This window comes from Fukomys damarensis, unplaced genomic scaffold, assembly GCF_012274545.1.
Source record: "Fukomys damarensis isolate Sample0158 unplaced genomic scaffold, DMR_v1.0_HiC HiC_scaffold_15, whole genome shotgun sequence".
Classification (NCBI taxonomy): Eukaryota; Metazoa; Chordata; class Mammalia; order Rodentia; family Bathyergidae; genus Fukomys; species Fukomys damarensis.
The window spans coordinates 20,358,030-20,364,078 of NW_022900927.1; positions in this window are offsets into that span (position 1 = coordinate 20,358,030).

Genomic DNA, 6,049 nt, shown 5'->3' on the forward strand with positions numbered 1-6,049 from the left:
CACCTGAAATTAGTGAGTACTACCACCACATCCTAACCTATGCATTATCCTTTTTTCTCCTTAGATGAACTTTTCACTTCCGTTTCCCACTAACCTAGTCTGTCTGCACAGTGCTCCCCAGACCAATTACACATTTCAGGGTCGGCTCCCATTTCCTGGTGCTCAGTTCTCATGTGGACTTAACTTTGGAGATCATTCTGTCCATCTCTTCATCTTGTCCTCTGTTGCCTGTTCTCAGATTGATCAGTTTGGGCTTATAAACAGAACCCTGATCTCCAAAGTCTGTGAGAGCAGCAGGCTGTCTTAACATCTTGGGGAGAGAGGAAGCATCTTGCATATAGAATTCTATGAGGAGGACACCACCTAGAGTTGTGGCCCAGGAGTGCAGTGACTGGTGTCAATCAGTCAGCCTCAGGCAGCTTCCGAAGATGAAAAGTCAAGTTTTGACAACTAAGGTGTCAACACCTCAGCCCCTAGAAAAAGGTTCAAAGTGGAGATCCTCCCCTTCTCCCTGACAGCTAAGAGATCTAGGCTCAGCACACAGCCTACCAATCTTTTCTCCATCTACTTCAAAGGCAGCTCCAGCCCCAGGGCGGACCCCCAGGGTATGGAGCAAAGCTGGTTTGACCCAAGCACGGTGTTGGGTGATATTGCTGGGGCCCAGGTTTGGGCTGGGTCTAGAAATCAGAGAGAAACTTCAGACCCCATCTGGTCTAGAGTGCGTATGGGGGTGTGATGGACAGTGAACATAATCCTAAGTGTTTACAGTCGCCCAGGACCCTGATGTGTGGCCTGCCAGCCTCACACTCGGGTTTCTCATCCAAGGCAAAGTTATATCACCTCCTTGCAAACCTCCACATCTAACCACTGGGTGCTCTTCCAACATTGCCTCTCCTCTCAACTCTCATCCTTGTGTTTCCCAAAGACTGAATAAAATTCACTGGCCTATGTTTTCTCCAAAATGCCCCCTAACGCACTCATTCTCTCAGCTTGCAGAGCTATCCAGGACCTTACATCCTTAGCTTCTCAGGACAGCTCCTTTTCTACCCAAGTCAAGACATTTCTGCTGAGTGTGGAGGTGCATGCCTGACATCTCAGACCTCTGGGAGGCTAAGGAAAGAGGATCACAAGTTTCAGCCCAGCACGGGCAACTTAACAACTTAACAAGACAATAGCTCAAAAAATAATCTTCTAAAGGCTGGGGATAGCTCAGTGCAAAGGCCCTGGGTTCTACTCTCAGTACCAACAACAAGAAAGGAAGAAAGGAGGAAAGAAAGAAAGAAAAGAGAGACAGAGAGAGAGAGAAAGAGAGAGAGAGAGAGAGAAAGAAAGGAGGGCCTGGAGCTGCTAGCACTCAGACAGGGTTAGCCTAGTCCACAGCCAACAGACCTTGACAGAGCTCTTCCCTCCTTCTGGGCACCACATAACGAGTAGGGACAGTCTGACCCCAACAATCATGGTCTCATGTGACCAAGAACAGACATTTGCACTCCAAATCTCGAAATAATCATAATAAACCCAACCATAAAGGTGAGCCTTATGAAAAGTAAGTTTCAGAGGCAGGAGAAAATACTATCAACCCAGGTCCTCACCCAAAACTCCAAGAGGAGATGAGATGGACCGTCCTCTGTTTCTCCAGAACATCAATCTGGGAGAATGGGCTCCAGCTGCAGCAAGGGCATCGCTGAGCACCTATACTCTGCCAGGCATTGTGCTGGCACTAGGGGCACAGGGAAGGACAATGCCCTCAAGGCTGTGACAGTTCAGATGGGGAAAGAAACCATTATGAAATAGATCCTTATAAGGCAGCGTGAAGAGATTGACCAATACTGGTCACCTGGGGGGCACCAGGTACACACCTAAGGCTCTCTGGATCAGAGACAGCTTCCTAAAGAGAATAGGGTATGTAAACTGTTAAACAAAAAGATGTGCTCTTTTTCTCTCTTGCCCTGATCAACTGAAGGTCATCTTCCATCCCAAAATAAACCACTGGCTTCTTACACCAAGGTCACAGTGAGGTGCCGCAATCTAGCCCACTGTCACTCATGGTCCGGCTGACAATCCAAATCTGAACTGCAATTCCAGCAGGACCTGAGGTACCTCCGTGGCCCGCCTGCGCCACCATCCACCATCCACCCCCCACCACCTGGATGATGCCCAGGTGTCCGCTGACTTCTGAGACTGGACAAAGCCCAGGGAGCAGGCAGGGACGAGCTTCCAGTCTCCCAGAACTCACATACTCTGCAGCTTTCCTTTGTGCCTCTGGGGAAGATGGTCCTGATTTCCCCCAGTTCTCTGCCCCTGATCCATCTCCCAACCTCCCCCTGCTGCAGCTGTTCCGTCCTCCCCCACCTTGAAAAAAATGCACCTTCCCCTCCAGCTCTCCCTCCACAGGGTGTAGAGTAGGAGGGAAGCAACATATGGCCCAATTTTCCTTGGCCTGGGTAGCCTATTTTGGAAATGAGAAACCCCCTTGCCCTTTCCTCCCCTCTGGGGAGCACCCTCCCCTCTGCACATTCCCCAGAAGTTCTCAGGCCGAGATCCGCCCTACGTGCAGTTATGTGGTGAAATCACCGCTTTCCTTCTCCCCGGAGGCACCAGAGCTGGGAAGGGAGCGTACTTAAACCTTTGATGTAGGCACGTTTTAAAAGGGCCCACCTGTCCCCTTGCTCCCCAGCCCCCTCCCCGCCTGAACTGCTGGAGCCCCTGATCACAGCTTTAAGTCCCAGGCTACCCCCACACCAGCTCGGCCAAAATCAGGTCACACATATCCTCTCCCGCTGCGGGTAATCAAACCCAACCACGCTCACTTGGGACATCTGTCTCCTGTGACTAAGGAGAGATCCCAAACTCAGGGGGTTCTGTGACACTTAAAAGCTTCAAGCAGGAAGATCTGCAATTTCTCTTGGACCAGGGCCTGTTGGGAGGGTCGCTGGGAAACCCTCGTTTGATGTGCTTTCATGGCTGTGGTTTGATCCAGATGTTCCCCAGTTGTGGGATTTTCTCCTCAGGAGGGAGGGGTCCTTGGCTGTGCAGACAGTTCCATCATGTGCACATTTGGATCTGGGCTGGTTGGGTGGGGGTGCTCTCCCAGCTCTCACCAACTCCACCCCTTCCCCTGTGATCACATCCAGAGAAGAGAAGAGGATCCCGATGGGGGCTTCCTCAGCTTGTGGCTGCTTTGCTGTGTGGCTGTCCAGAAATGGCTCTACATTTCTGTTCTGGCACCCTAAGATGGGGCTGAAGTTAGTTTCCAAAAAGATTCCAGATCTGGGAATAGGAGAAAGAGTTTAAGAGCCAGATTTTCTAACCAAAACATGAACAATTATCCAAAATATTGTCGAAAAAATTCCACTGAACATAGAAGAGTCAGTGCAATTAAAAAAGGGGGGGTCGGAGATTTAGCTCAGTGGTTCTGCTGCCTGCCTTGCAAGTGCAAGGACCCGAGTTCGATCCCCACTACCAAAAAAAAAGTGAATAGTCTGAGGCAGGAGGATTGCAAGTTCAAGACCAGCCCAGGAAACTTAGTAGGATGCTATCTCAAAACGATGGGGGCAAAGCCAGGTTTGGTGTAGCATTGCTGCAATCCCAGCACTCAGGAGGCTGAGGCAAGAGGATAGCTATGAGTTCCACGGGATTCAAGGCCAGCCTGAACTACATAGCAATACCTGTTTAAAGGGGCGCGGGGCTGGGAATGTAGCTTAGTGGCGCTGTGCCTGCCTAGCAAGCACAAGGCCCTAAGTTGGATTCCCAATTCTGGAAGAAAAAAAAACAACCACAAGCACCACCACCACCACCCTGGAAAAAAAAAAAAAAACCAAGGTGGGGTTGGTAGTACTAGGAATGCAGCTCAGTAACAGAGCTCACCTAGAATTGATCCCTAGTACAAGAAAGAGCGCAGGAGCAGAAGCTTTCCCTCTTCTGGGTCAGTCTTGCAAGGATGGCAGTGAATCCTTCCAGACACAAGACTTTCAGTTCCCTCAGAGCTTGAAAAGTTCAAGATCACCCTGCCACCCTCCTCAAGGGCTTCACTGAAACCCTGGAAATCTTTCCTTTAAGAGACTTTGGTTCTTCCTGCTGTCCAGCCTCAGTCACCACTTGCTGTAGTACGAGATGCTGTCCCCAGGGGAAGGTGCCTCAGTCCCCCCAGTATCCTCAACACTTCTGCCTCCTGGAGACTGAAGAGGAGCTGTTAGTGACTGGAAATGTCAGGCTGCTCCTGGATCTGTACCGTTGACCACAGATACACTTGGATCCCCACCTGGGGCGGGGAGCTAAATTGGCCTTGTGAACACTGAGCACTAGAGGACAGAAAGGAGTCTGGGCCCTGGGGACTGAAGCACCATCCCAGGAATGGATGGGGAAGGACTTTCACCAGAGGCAAGGTAGGGTATGTGCACTTTTTCAGGGGTTAGTGCTTGCATGGGGAGAGAAGTGGCCCGGGATGCTTCTCTCAGGAAGAGGAATTTCAGAGGAAACAGATTGGGGGAGCCACTGCATGGCCCAAGGAGCTGGGGAGAGCCATGATCCACAGGGCAAGTAGGAGAACAGAGCACTGTTCCTCCCTTAGACCAGACAGGAGGAAGGGGAGAGAGGTGGGCACAGGGTCGAAAAGAGGAAGATGGGGAAAGCTCCATGTGGTTGTCCCACCTGGAAATTTTAAGCAGCTGTCCCTACCTCCCCCTGATCTGTGCAATGTTGAGAAAATGCACGTTTTGAGGATCAGCTTTTCCTCTAGGGACCCCGAGGCATACTCAGGCCTCCCCCTCCCCATGGACTTTAATCCAGTCAGCACAGATGGATCAGGTCATGATGGTGATGGGGGTGGATGGCATTGGGTCTCCCTGGTTTGAATTTTTTCTTATTCCCCATGTCCTCTTTCTTAGGCAATAATTTCTCATTTTGCCTGGTCTTATATACCCCATATGTCTCTAGCTCAGAGAGCTAAAAAACACTCCATCATTCTTAAGCTGGGCCTTGCCACCTGCAGGCCCCTGCCTCCCACACATATGTTCACACAACTGGGGCAAGCGGTTGGCTTCCCTGTGGCCTCTCCAGCCCCTCTCCCTCCAACCCACCCTTCTCATCTATCTGGTCAGAATGAGAGCCTCCTCTCCCTATAGGGAGGAGGAGGGGCACATAAGGGATCCTCACAGCTGGGTAGCATCTGGAAGAGTCCACCTATCTTGTGCACTCAGTGACTCCCTGAAGGGAACCAAGAGCAAGGGGAGAAGCTGTGGGAGCGGGGAGAACTCCTGCAGTGGGATTCTCTACCTAGCCTGTTCTGGGGTCAGGACTGGTGCTCCCAACAGGTCTTGGGTATCCAAGAAGCAATGGTGAGTGTGAGGCTTAGCCGTCCATAAGCATCTGAAAGCTCCTGACCCCATCTCCCTCTCCTCCCTCTCCCACTTGACATTACTATAAAATCCAGGTAAGAACATACCTATTACAGGTACTGCCCTCATCCCTTCCTATCACTCTATGCCATCACCATGCCAACTTCTCCCCTGCAGGGTACTGGAGTCCAACCAAGTATCCCCTCCAGAGAGAGACCAGAAGACCTGCTCCTGTCTCCTCTCCTGAGGTCCTGGCGGACACAGACTCACCACTTCCAAGCCGAGATGAAGAACCTGAGAGCTGAAGCCTGGGAGGCGTGAGGCTGGGGCTGGGGCTGGGGCAGTGATGCCCTCAGATGCCCTCCTTACTCTGCACTTAAATACAAAGACCTCCCCCAAGTAAGAGTTATTCTTCGGAACCACAGGAGGCTCCACCACTGCTCATCTTCCTCCTCCTCCTCCTCAGTGGAGGAGTCATCAAGTTGTTTGGGCGAGCTCTACCCACAAGCCTGGGTTAAGAAGTCAGTGGGGACTGTAGATAGCTCAGCGGCAGAGAACCGGAGGCCCTCGGGTCCATCTCCAGGATGGGGGTGGGGTGGGGGAAGAAGAAAAGCAGAGGAGGAGGAAGAGGAAAAGAAAGAGAAAGGAAAGGAGAGTTTGGGTGAGAGAACTAAAAGGAAAGATGCTTCCCTTAATGTTTCCTGCAAACACAG